This window comes from Cetorhinus maximus, chromosome 27, assembly GCF_964194155.1.
Source record: "Cetorhinus maximus chromosome 27, sCetMax3.hap1.1, whole genome shotgun sequence".
Lineage (NCBI taxonomy): Eukaryota > Metazoa > Chordata > Chondrichthyes > Lamniformes > Cetorhinidae > Cetorhinus > Cetorhinus maximus.
In genome coordinates, this window is record NC_135905.1 from 20,413,688 (window position 1) to 20,427,098 (window position 13,411).

The 13,411-nt window shown below is 44.9% G+C and overlaps 1 protein-coding gene across 11 annotated transcripts in view; it reads left to right on the forward strand.

Moving 5' to 3' along the window:
- zmiz1a (zinc finger, MIZ-type containing 1a) overlaps positions 1-13,411 on the forward strand; it is a 438,054-nt gene that overhangs the window by 191,066 nt on the left and 233,577 nt on the right. The gene's annotated exons all lie outside the window — the stretch shown is intronic.

Below are 13,411 nucleotides of genomic sequence, written 5' to 3' on the forward strand. Positions count from 1 at the left end.
CCCCTGCTCCCCCTTCCCCCAAACCCCCCGCCCTCTATCGAATGTGCCGAGCTATGCAATTGACTTTCGCTGGAGAATGAAAATGGGAGCTGCCTGCTTCCCCACTGGCCTCACAAGGCTGCGCGTTAGACAGGGCATTGGCGAGAGAGCAGTACAAGGCAGCATGTCGTGGCCCACTTCCTCTTATCATAGAACCATGAAATGTTTGCAACACAGGAGGAGGCCATTCAGCCAGTCATGTCTGTGCCAGCCCTCTGCTAGACCAACTTGCCTCGTCCCACTCCCCTGCCTTTTCCCCTTAATTGCTTGTTTCCTTTTCAGATAATTATCCAATTCCCTTTGGAAGGTCACAATTCAATCTGCCTCCACCACAATCTCAGGCAGTGCATTCCATCTCTTAAACACTTGCTGCGTTAAAATGGTTTTTCCTCATGTCACCCTTGCCAGTCACCTTAACTTGGTGTCCTCTGGTTCTGGATCCCTTCACCAGTAGGAACAGTTTCTCCCTATCTATTCTGCCCAGACCCCTCCTGATTTTGAACACCTCCATCAGATTTCCTCTCTACTTTCTCTCCTCTAAGGCAGAGTCTTCAGCGGAGTGCGCTGCACATCACGTGTCATCGTGCTGACTTCACGCATGTGTTTGAGTGCGGTTTGTCTTGTCATAGTTCGAGTGTGACAATCTTCAGCCAAGAATTTCAGCTCCTCCTTGGTGACTGGTGGAAGCTGCAGGTCCGTGGGGGAAGGAGGTGGGACAGGTCTCCACAGGATTCCGCTCTGTGCAGTAGGTTGTTAAATCCCTACTGGGGGAAAAGGGGGTACCTCCCCCTTACGTCCCCTTCCCACCCGCAGTTTAAGGAAATGCATGGGAGTGCTGCTGAGAATCTCCCCCCGACGCGCACTCATAAGGCTTAGTAAATAGTTACACCTTCCTGTGCGCCAACGTCAAATGGACCCAGAAAGCAACAGCGCCGTCAGAATTTCAAAGCTGTTTTACTGGTCTTTTCTCCAACAATTCCCGTGTGGGGAAAGACCTTAATAAGCTTCTCGCAGTGGTCTGTCATGTTCCTACTTGGTGCGTTACCAGACTATATGGACCAGGAAGATTCCAAGTTCACAATGGCAAAGAAAAGGGCTTGCCCAAGGTGCCAGTGGGCGATTGGTGCCTCTGGAGCTGTGCCCAGCATGAGACAGCACCTTGAGAAGAGGCGAGAATACGCTGGTGGACGGAGATGCTGTAGCCCAATCCCATAACAAGCGGCCGAGGCAGAGTTAGGACCTTGCGGACTGGGCAGCAGCTGAGCTTTTGAGGTCCTTTGGAGAAATGTCATCAAAAATAGTATCCTAGCAGCAAAAAGTTGAGCAGAAAAATGGCAAATTTAATAGATGTTCAATATTAGATTTATTATCATGGAGTTTAGGCTGAGATAAATCTAACAGAGATGAGTCAGTTTGATCAGAATCCATGGTGCTAATATATTGCGCTTGTTGATTTTCTCATTAATAACAAAATGCCAACAAGATGATTTACTGCAACTTTGATAGTTTCTTGTGTGCTTCTTAACCTGGGAGTGTCCAGCGAGATAATTAACTGTTTTACTTTGCTGCCAATTTGCTCCGCTCCCCTTATTTCCCTGAAGCTGTTGACTCCTTGCCTGTTCTCAGCTCAGCAGCATCGTGCAAATGGCCACGTTTCATGTTTGAACCTTGACCCCAGAGTTCTGGCACACTGTTTCACCATGCTGCACCACAATCGGGCCCGATTCCAACCTACGCACAGGATTCCAGAAACGATTGCTAGTTGACCGCCCTGGATAATAACCACCCCTGGCTCAGGTCAGATCATTCCGAACAGGGTTTGAATCTGTAACTTCCTTGGTGGCTCAGTCACCTATGGGCCACTGGGACTTGCAACCTTCTGGGCCAATTAGAGAGGGCAGTGAGCTTAATCAGATACCTTCGTCAGTGGCAGAACCTCCCTCTGCAATACTGAAGAGCTGTGACTGGGTGGCCATCCCCCCCCCTACCAGATTGCAACTGGAGTATCAACACACAGCTTGAAAGCACATAAGTTACGGAGTCATTGCAGCACAGGAGGCGGCCTTTCAGCCCATCGAGTCCCTGCTGGGAAGTCCATAAGTCAGAGCTTCAGAAGTTTCTGTATCAATTCAAGATGGCGGAAGAGGATGCCAACCAAGTGAAGAAATCACTTTCAAACTCTGTAGTGACCTAAAATTCTGTTGTGGTGCGTTTGCGACGCCTCTTCCTCCCTGCACTACCCCCCCACCTCGCACTACCTCAAAAGAAATTTTGATTCCCATTGGGCTAGAGATAGGACAGTGTCTAGGGCGTAGCAGCTTTCCATAACAGTGCCCATTTGTGCATTATTAATGGATAATGAATGTCAGCCAGCTGCTTGGCCAAAGCACGCAGCATCTACATTTGTAAAAACCTCCACGACAGTGGTGGAGCTGGTCATTGCGAAGCGATTAGCAGCGGGAATCTTGTCTGAATTTTCCATCACTAAACATTTAAACTGCGAACTGTTGGTGGGCCTCCAGTGACACCGCCATTGAGTAGCTAACTGAGCCTCTGCCTTAGCTGTGGTGGCATCACAGACTAATATCCATATTCCACCAACATTAATATGGGTGGCACTAGATAAACCAGTCATGACCTGCTGAGATGTTAGTCCTGATAATGAAAACTTTTAAAACAAAAACAGAATTATCTGGAAAAACTCAGCAGGTCTGGCAGCATCGGTGGAGAAGAAAAGAGTCGACGTTTCGAGTCCAACATGACCCTTCAACAGAACAAATAATGAAAACTTTTAAATGGAAATAATCCAAAGGTGGGTCTTGAATATTTCAAGTGATGGGTCTGTGACTATTTCCTTTGGCAGCTTGTTCCCTTGTGGGACTGTCCTCAGGAAGAATGATTGTTGATAACACTGTCTTGGAAACAAACAGCCTTTGTAGTTTGTGTGGATGGCTGCCTCGTGTTTTGTCATTGTCACTTCTGTCACTTGAAACCTGGACGCATCCTGGCCTGTAAATCTCTGCATCACTGGGAGGGGTGGGGCTGGTGTCTGATTACCCACCGAGCCATCAGCAGATATCTCTTGTAAGTAGCAGTTTCAATGTCGGCTTAGCTGTGAGAATTGGTGAATTCGCCATCTGATGCCCCTGTGAAATCTCTCTGGGCTTCCACCAACCAGGAGGGTTAAATTTGTGATAACATCTATTCTTTGGTATATCTCTATCTTACCGGCACCATCAAATAACAGAATTTCAGCACCAAAAGCATCTGCCCGGTTATTATGTTGATGCTGATTCCACAACAAAAACATTGTTTCCTCGTTCCTTGCCTCATGCACTCTTTTTCTTCAAGTGCTTACCTAATCCCCCCCTTAAATGTCTGGTTGCTTTGTCTTCTGGTAATATATTCCATGCTCACATACCCCTTTGTGTGACCATTTCTTCTCTGCTCCCCTTTATGCTTCTAGTCCTGATGCTAATGTGTACCAGTGAATATAGTCCTTTGCTCTTTACTCTCTGAGAGATTTGAACCCTTATTCCAGATTCTCCCCAAACTCCGCTGAATACAGCCTCACTTTTCCCTCATACCAGCACTGCCTCATCCGGCATTCTCATGCCTTTCTGCTTAGCTCTGTCTATGACCTAATGTGTAACGTATCCAGCCTTCAAAATTAGTAGAAAAGATCACTGCCTCCTTCTGTCTCATGATAGATCGCAAAGTTGCCGATCTGTTAACTGAGAAAGCAGGAAATCACCCTCACAACCCAAGAAAAATTAAATGTGGTTCGTGCTATTCGTACGTTCATTCCTGAACCGAGGGTTTTACCAGACCCTAATTGCAGGAGCAACAACTGGGAGGGTCTCAATTGTTTACCAATTTTCATTATCCAATAGGACAGTGCCTTCCATTGTAAAAGGGAAACGGTGCATTATATATAATGCCATTCATTCACAGCCATTAACACTTGTGAAATGTGGTTACTGTTGTACAACCATGGCTGCCAATTTGTGCACAGCAAGGTGTCTCAAACAGCAATAAGATGAATGCCCAGAGAACCTGCTTCATTGCTATTGGCTGAGGGATGAATATTGGCCAGGAAGCCGGGGAGGGCGCCCCTTCTCTCCTTCAAAATAGTGCCTTGGGATCTTTTGCATCCACCTAATGTGGGCAGACGCAGCCTTGGTTTAACCTTTCATTTGATGGACGGCACCTGTGACAGTGCAGCACTCCTTCAAGTCTCTGAAGTGGGGCTTGAATTCATGAGCGTGTGACTCAGAAGCGAGAGCGCTACCAACGAGGCAAGACTGACAAGTTAAAGCAGATACAGCAATAGAGTTTCCACTGTGTGCATGAGTTATTATCTCCACCATTGAAGGAGGACAGAGATGATGTTTTTGCCCTTGTTTTGTTTGCCTGTAAACAATATATCTCAAAAACTAATGGGTGGATTTCAATAAAACTTTGGCATCTGGATCGGACATAACCCAAGGAAGAACTGATTAGTCTTTGGTGAAAATGTGGACCCGGAGCCAGAACCTGAAATATTTTATAGTATTCGTTAACATTGGAAGATAGGGCGAAATGACGTTTTTAGAACATTGTGTGTTGTTTTATTTTGAACGCTGTCGATTGTTTTAGAACGTTGTGGGTTGTTTTATTTTGAACGCTGTCGATTGTTTTAGAACGTTGTGGGTTGTTTTATTTTGAACGCTGTCGATTGTTTTAGAACGTTGTGGGTTGTTTTATTTTGAACGCTGTCGATTGTTTTAGAACGTTGTGGGTTGTTTTATTTTGAACGCTGTCGATTGTTTTAGAACGTTGTGGGTTGTTTTATTTTGAACGCTGTCGATTGTTTTAGAACGTTGTGGGTTGTTTTATTTTGAACGCTGTCGATTGTTTTAGAACGTTGTGGGTTGTTTTATTTTGAACGCTGTCGATTGTTTTAGAACGTTGTGTGTTGTTTTATTTTGAACGCTGTCGATTGTTTTAGAACGTTGTAGGTTGTTTTATTTTGAACGCTGTCGATTGTTTTAGAACGTTGTGGGTTGTTTTATTTTGAACGCTGTCGATTGTTTTAGAACGTTGTGGGTTGCCTCAGCTGTTGTGCAGTTTGTAACAGCTGTCAGAGTTTTCAGAGCAGGTTGTTCGACGTGGATTGGCCTGAAGCCTCCTCAGTGTGGGATGGAAGCGCTTAGTAAAAAGATTTATATTTTTTCAGCTTTGTACTTGCAGAGCATCAACCAGGCTGGGGAAAGCGTCAAGGAAGAGCTGTGTAATTGTAACAGCATTAAGTTAGCACAATGTGGCAAGAGCTATGAGCTCTACTGAGTGCCCTCTTCACTTGTTTTATAGTTCTTGACAGCTGCCTGTGATTAGGCAACACAATACAATTAGTGGGGGTGCCCTAGCTGTACAGCAAATTGGACGGGTAATGTGTTCGTTCTTTGGCAGGGTCAATGCTCAGATTTAGTCACGTGCATTAATTTGTATCAATATCCAGTTGTGAAACCAAACTGTTCTTTCTATAAGATCCACTGTGAATCCAAGATATATTTAAAGCTGGAGGGACCCTATGAGCTTCAGAGTTAATCCCCACTTTTGCAGATATTCATGGTAGTGTTTTAGTCATTGCTGGTGAGATGAGTGGCTTCTCATATGACTTTAAAGCACATTTCTGTCTCCCAATAATCCCTATTCAGTGTTGTCACTTGACTGATTTAGCATATTGGTATCAATAGGTTACAGAAAGCGATTTGTGCTTAAGCCAACTAGCTTTTAATCGTGTGCCAATATGCTGTGATGCTCTTAATTTATCGCCTGAAATAACACTCTGGCTCCCGCATTTCCCCACCCCCCACCCTCGCCAACCCCCAGTCGTAAACCTGTAACCGCTTGTACTTTACCCTATTGTTTTGGAGCCACTGCCTAAAATTGCTGAGATAAAGTCTGTAATTATTCACTTGGGTTGTGGTTGTTGGAGGCCAGTCATCTCAGAACACAAGATATATAGGGGCAGGAGCAGACCATATGGTCCACCAAGCCCAGCTCCGCCATTCAATATGAGCATGGCCGATCTTGGGCTTCAACTCCATTTTCTCGCTTACTCCCCATATCCCTTAATTCCCTGAGAGATGAAAAATCTGTCTATCCCAGCCTTAAACGTGTTCAATGATTGAGCATCCACAACTCTCTGGGGTGGAGAATCCCAAAGATTCACAACCATTTGAGAGAAGTAGTTTCTCCTCATCTCAGTCCTATATGACTGGCCGCTTACCCTGAGACTGTGCCCCCATGTTTTAGACTTCCCAACCGGCCGAAACAATCTCTCAACGTCTACCCTATCGAACCCTCTCAGAATTTTGTAGATTTCAATGAGATTGCCTATCATTCTTCTAACCTCCAGAAAATATAATCCCAATTTACTCAGCCTATCATCGTAGGCCAAACCCTCCCTCATCCCAGAAACCAATCTAGTAAACCTTCGCTGTATGGCCTCCAGTAAAAGTTTATCCTTTCTTAAATGTGGAGACCAAAACTGCACATGCTACTCCAGATGTGGTTTCACCAAACCCTGTACAACTGTAGCAAGACTCCTTTATTCTTGTACCCCAATCCCCTTGTAATAAAGGCCAACATGACATTTACCTTCCTCATTGCTTGCTGCACCTGCATGCTAACTTTCTGCCTTCCTTAAACGTCAACACTTACAAGCTTCTCACCTTTTAAAAAATATTCTGTTTTTTTTATTCTTAACCAAAGTGAATAACTTCACACTTCTCCACATTATACTCCATCTGCCATCTTGTTGCCCACTCACTTAACCTGTCTTTATCTCTTTGCAGCTTCTCTGTGTCCTCCGCACAGCTCACCTTCTCACCAAACATAGATACATTACTCTCTGTCTCTTCATCTATGTCATTAATATAGATTGTAAATAGCTGAGGCCCCAACACTGATCTTTGCGACACTCCACTATTCACTGCCTGCCAAGTGGAAAAAGCCTTGTTTATGTCCACACTCTGCTTTCTATCCATGAATCAATCCTCTACCCATGCTAAAATACTGCCCCCAACTCCATGAACCTTTACCTTGCCTATTAACCTTTCGTGTGGTACCTTATCGAATGCCTTGTGAAAATCCAGGTGTACTGCATCTACTAGTTCCCACTTACCTATCTACATCCTCAAAAAAACTCAAACAAATTTGTCAAACAGGATTTCCCTTTAGTAAAACCAAGTTTACTCATTCTAATCATGCTATGCTTTTCTAAGTGCATTGTTAAGACTTCCTTAATAATAGATTCCAGCATTTTCCCAACGACTGATGTTGGGTTAACCGGCCTGTTGTTCATTGTATTTTCTCTCCCTCCTTTCTTGAAAAGCGATGTAACATTTGCCAACTTCCAATCTGATGGGACCATTCCCGAATCTAAGGAATTTTGGAAAAGTCCCAGGACATCGCTGCAGGAGTTTCTCAGAATAGTGTCCTCAGCCTAACTATCTTCAGCAGTTTCATCAATGGCCTTCACTCGAAAGGTCAGAAGTGGGGATGTTCACTGATGATTGCACAATGTTCAGCATCATTCAAGACTCCTCAGATATTGAAGCAGGCCATGCCCATATGCAACAAGACCTGGACAATATTCAGGCTTAGGCTGATAAGTGGCAAGTAACATTCATGCCACACAAGTACCTGACATGACCATCTCCAACAAGATAGAACAACCATCTCACCTTGACATTCAATGGCAGTACCATTGCTGAATTCCCCCACTATCAATATCTTGGGCATTACCATAGGCCAGAAACTGAAATGGACCAGCCATATAAATACTGTGGCTACAAGAACAGGTCAGAGGCTGAGAATTCTGTGGAGAGTAACTCACCTCCTGACTCCCCAAAGCCTGTCCACCATCTACAAGGCACCAAGTCAGGACTGTGATGGAATACTCTCCACTTGCCTCGATGAGTGCAGATCCAACAACACTCAAGAAGCTTAACACCATCCAGGATAAATCAGGGTGCTCCACTGGCACCCCATGCACCAACTTAACCAATCACCCTCCTCCACCAACACACAGTGGCAGCAGTGTATGCCATATACAAGATGCACTGCAGCAACTCATCAAGACTCCTTCGGCAGCACCTTCCAAACCTGTACCCTCTACCACCTAGAAGGACAAGAGCAGCAGATGCATAGGAAGACCACCCCCTCCTCCTCCCCCCCCCACCCCACAACCAAACCCCACTCCCCACCCACCCACCCACACCCCCCCACCCCCCAAGCCGCATACCATTCTGACTTGTAACTATATCATTGTTCCTTCACTGTCGCCGGGTCAAAATCCTGGAACTCCCTCCCTAACAGCACTGTGGGCGTATCTACACCACATGGACTGCAGCGGTTCAAGAAAGTGGCTCACCACCACCTTCTCAAAGGCAATTAAGGAAGGGAGACAGCTAACCAGTGACACTGACATCCTGTGAAGGAATTTTAAAAAATGATGAAGAGCAGCTGATTCTATTGATCTTGACAGAGATCAAGAAAGCAAAGCCCAAGTGTAGGGAGGTGGATCTTGTCTGGAGTAGGCCTCAATAGGCTCTCTACTCCTAGTTCCTAAATTAGGGCCCAACTGTCTATGCCTCTACCTTGAGCCTACTGCCATCTTTCACCAGGTGAAGCATTCATAAAGGATTCTTGAGGTACTTATTAAAAAAAAAGCTCTCTGTTCCAAATTTTACTCAAATATGGAGGTTTGTGTGGTGTGTATTTCTTTTAGATGATTGTGAGGCAGACTGTAACAATCCTGAGGCTGTGTTATCTGTATAAAACCTGCAAGGCATGAAGTGTGCTGCACGCATTATTTAGTTCATCTTGTCCCTTGTCACAGAAATATAAGCTGCCTTTGAATTAAAAGGTTTCACTCTCCGATTCTTAATCCATGATCTGCGGGTGTCTCACTGTAATCAATGTTGTGGTTTGGGATAATCACAGTATCAGAGAAACAGGAAGGTGTAGTCACATACATCCAGATCTCAAGATGTCATGATCTACCTCTCTGCATTTTTTCCCTTCCTAACATGGTGGCACCAAGTTACATTGACCACGTTCATGAGCTATGCCCCATAGGCCCCATTTTAAATAGGAAAGCATAGGCATGGGGATTGTAAGGAAATAGAGATAGTTTAGGTAAGTTATATTTGTATTTGTGGGTGTTAGGAATGAGTTTCAGCTTTAATGTTTAAGTTTGATTTATATTTCAGGATCTGTGTGTTAAGAAAGGTCAAATTGAGTTTTGGTTTTACTTTAAAAGATGCCTGAATTTCTAATGAGAGTTTTACAACTCTATGCTAAGTTAAACAAACACTAGTAGAGAATCTGGGCTGTTGCCTAGCAACGGGGTTCCAGAGAGGCAGGTCCCTCCTACAGACGCAAACAGGAAATTAGAAACAGCAGCTTGATTTGGTAGCTGTTTTGAGTTCAATTGGTTTTGGAAGTAACTGTCAGGAGAGACTGGAGCAAAGGAGACAGATAGCCAGTCCCAAGCCAAAGAAAAGACCCCACAATCCAGTGGAGTGGAACAGGAGAAAGTCCCAGACCTTCTAGTCAAAGGGAAGGACAGGAACCTGGAAAAGGCCCTGTTAAATGAAGTTAAGAGTGAGGAGCAGAAAGAAAGGCTCAGAGGCAAAAGCTGCAGAGAGCAGATTTAAAGTGAGAACAGCTTGCAAGAGGCCAGAAAGTCCAAAGAGACAACTGAAGGTCCATAACTGTTTGTTATGGGCATGTGAAGCAGTGGTGTATTGTTGACAGCTGAGTTGGTGAGAGAGAGTGCATGGAAGAAAGCTTGAATGCGTGTGGTGACCCGGGGGAGAGGAACATCGGAAGGAGAGGTTGAACCCCTGGAGGTGAACCCTTGCAGGAGGCGTTTGGGAGAAGGTTCCAAAGTGAGTCCTTGGAGAATGGAGATTGGAAACCCTCGTATGAAAGACAGAGTTCAGTGAGACAAGCATATGGGGGGAGCTGATGAGAGATTCATAGCATCTAGTTGAAGTGCCCCCTGTCATTTGGTTTCAGGGTGTGTGTCTGACCACAGGGAGCCTATTGGTTCACATAGACTATGCACTTACTGTGAACATTAGAGTATAAGACAGCTTTTATAGCTTGTGTTATCCTTACAAATCCATATATATCTGCAAAGGTATAGTTGTGGGTAAAGGAGTATTGTAATATAGTTCATCTATTCTTGTTTAATAAACTTTTTATGCTTTTGTTAAAAGTTCATTAGCTGACTCCGGTGACTCTGTTCAGTAGATATTCTCCACGTATCTAAACAAACAAATAAAAGTTAGGATCTATCAAGCTGGGTTCCACTTTGGGATCAGGCTTATCCAGTGGTAACCTCAGCTGGGGATCAGAACAGGGTTGACGATACCACAGTGGGCACAGCAATGCCCTGAGCCAATTTAAGATGCTGCCTTTTCAAAATTCTCATTTTTGTTTTCAGTTCTCTCCACGACCTCTTCCCTTTCTATCTCTGTAACCTCCTCCAACCCTACAACCTTCCATAATCTCTGCACTCCTTTCATTTCTGGCCTCTTGCATATTCCTAGTTTAATCATCCCTCCACTAGTATCCATGTCTTCAGCTTTCCAGGCCCTAAGCTCTGGATTTCCTTCCAGCTGTCAAGTGCCTTGAGTTGTTTTATCACGTTAAGGTGCTATATAAATGCAATTTGTTTTTTTTTTGCCTGGTGCCCCCAAACACACTCTTCCCAGGAAGGACAACTATATAGCAATGAACAGTAGGTATCAGAGTTGGTATCTTCCTTCCCCGACCCAGGGTTGTTGAGGTTAGTGAGCAGCCAAAGCAGCTCTGATCGGGAACCTAACCTGGGATCTTTCTGGCTCTGCTCCAAAATGGGCACCACATTTATCAAAAATTGGAGGCTTGTCCCTTTAAGGAATGTTTGCGTTCTTTTTCAAAAGTTGTTGTTTAACTGGATTGTCATTAGTGTGATGGAAATAAAACTGGTATCAGTAAGAGTGATCATGAAATTGATGGATTAATGTTAAAAACCCAACTAGTTTACCAATTTCCATTAGGATTGGAAGCCTGCCATCCTTACCCATTGATCTACAGGTTGCCCCAACACCATGCTAACATGGCGAGCTGCCCTCCGAAGTGGCCTGGCAAGCGATTCATTTGTATCGAACCGCGAGTGGTTCAAAAAGGTGGCCCACTGCTACCTTCTCAACTAAAAAGGGGGTAATAAATGTTGGCTCTGTCAGCCACACCCATATCCTGTGATTATCTTTCTTAAAATGATGGGTAACGGTTAACCCCAGTCACCATCACAGATGGGGCATATTTAAGGGACATTTAATTCAGCAAACAGATTTGCAGATTTGTAACGAAAGTGTTTTTGCAGAACTGACAGTAAATTTAATTGAAAACAAAAAATAAAAAATACCTGGAAAAACTCAGCAGGTCTGGCAGCATCAGCGGAGAAGAGTACAGTTGACGTTTCGAGTCCTCATGACCCTTCAACAGAACTGATATTTAATTGACTTGTTCCATCGAAGTATTAATGTTTCTCTTCAGTTTGTGAAGTCTGTTGTCTGTCGGGGACACTGGCTGCTGAGATTTCTGCTGGTGTTTCTATGCACCTACCAAGTGGTGGTGGTTGTGGTGACAGGGCTGTTGAGTGCGTGGGAATTACTGATTTCCAGTTGTGCCCGGTATTCTATTGGAGACAAAGCTCCATCTATTGGAGCTGAGGGAATTGTGTGGAGATAGCAACATTAGGGGGAAATTGCTTTCTTGAGACTCAGATATATAGTTAAAAAGAGAAGAACACTGCAGGCCAAAGGGAAAAGAGCAGGACAGAGGGACTAATTGGATAACTCTTCCCAAAGAGCTGGGATAGCACGATGGCCTCCTTTAGTGCTTACGTAAATGGAGAAAAGGCTTGCATTTATATAGCACCTTTCACAATATCAGGATGTCCTAAAGTGTTGTGCAGTGAGTTATAACGTTGTCATGTAAGGAAGGTGGCAGACGATTTGCGCACAGCAAGATCCCACAAGCAGAAAGTGAAAGCGAGTGGATAATCCGTTTTAGTCGAAGGATAAATATTGGCCGGTGCACCGAGGCAAACTCCCGTGCTCTGGTTTGAAGTTGCGCCGTGGGGTCCTTGACAGCCGCCTGAGAAAGCAGGCAGGGTCCTCGGTTTGCTCTCTCGTTCGAAAGACAGCGTCTCCGCCAGTGCAAGCACTCCCTTGGTACTGCGTGCGTGTGCCCAGCCTGAAAGTTTCCGTGCTCAAGTCTCTGGAGCAGGGATTGAACCATCAACCTTCTGACTGGAGGCGAGAGTGCTACTCGTTTAGTGATTCGAAAGATGCGGAAAGCGGCAACAGGGTCAGCTTTCCCATATTTACCTCGCTGCACGCGATTTATTTTTTATTTACTAATTTTTTGTTTTGTTGTGATTTGCTGTTGAAATGAAGTCCCGTAGGGGAGCTTGTGTGCCTGCTTTCCTCTGTAATTAAAAGCAGCAGGATTGCGCATGTGGAAGTTCTGTTTGCCCGCGTTTTCCTAGCCTCGTCTCAGTGGGAACGTGTGTCGGTGTGCAACGAGATATGAACCCTTTTTTTTTTGTTCTTGGAATGTTTTATTTCTGAGTAAAGGTTGCCCAGCCGTAATGGTGCAGATGGTGCTGACGTAATGGTAATTCCAAATTTAATTTCTGCTGTAGCTCTGAATTCTCAGAATTTTGCTGCGCAGCTGGTACTGTGGCATGGCAGCATGGTGGCACTGAAACACTTGGCAGTGTCCGCACCCTAGAGTTTTAAACCCAGACCCTGGTTCTGTCATGGTGGTGGGTGGAGGGATACAGAAGGAGGGGAGGCTTTGACTGCGAGGCTGCCCTTGTTACACACCTCAGTGACTGCTTCAGATGGCCAAAGGGAGACCCCAGCACTAACTCCCTATGTTCCGGGTGGCAGGTAAGGGGTGCGAGACCAGGGAGGCTGGGAGGGAAAGATTACAGGGATTTGTTCAGCCTCCAAAATAAATAAATAAATAAATAAATAAATCCCATTGCTGTTCAGATTCCATTAGCCCTGCACGCATCACTGCAGCTCCGACCTCTCTAATGCAGCTGCTTTCATCCATGCGAATGTTTGCGTGCAAACCTACTCATCACCACTGTGTAGCAGAACAGCCTGCGATGGTGTAGCAGTCACGATCACTCTGGATCGGAGTTTAACACCCAGCAACGTTGATCAGGATGATTAACGGTTCACACACACACACACACGCACACACATTCTCTGACAAGTTTAATGTGGATTTTGGTTGCTGGGCGGGGGGA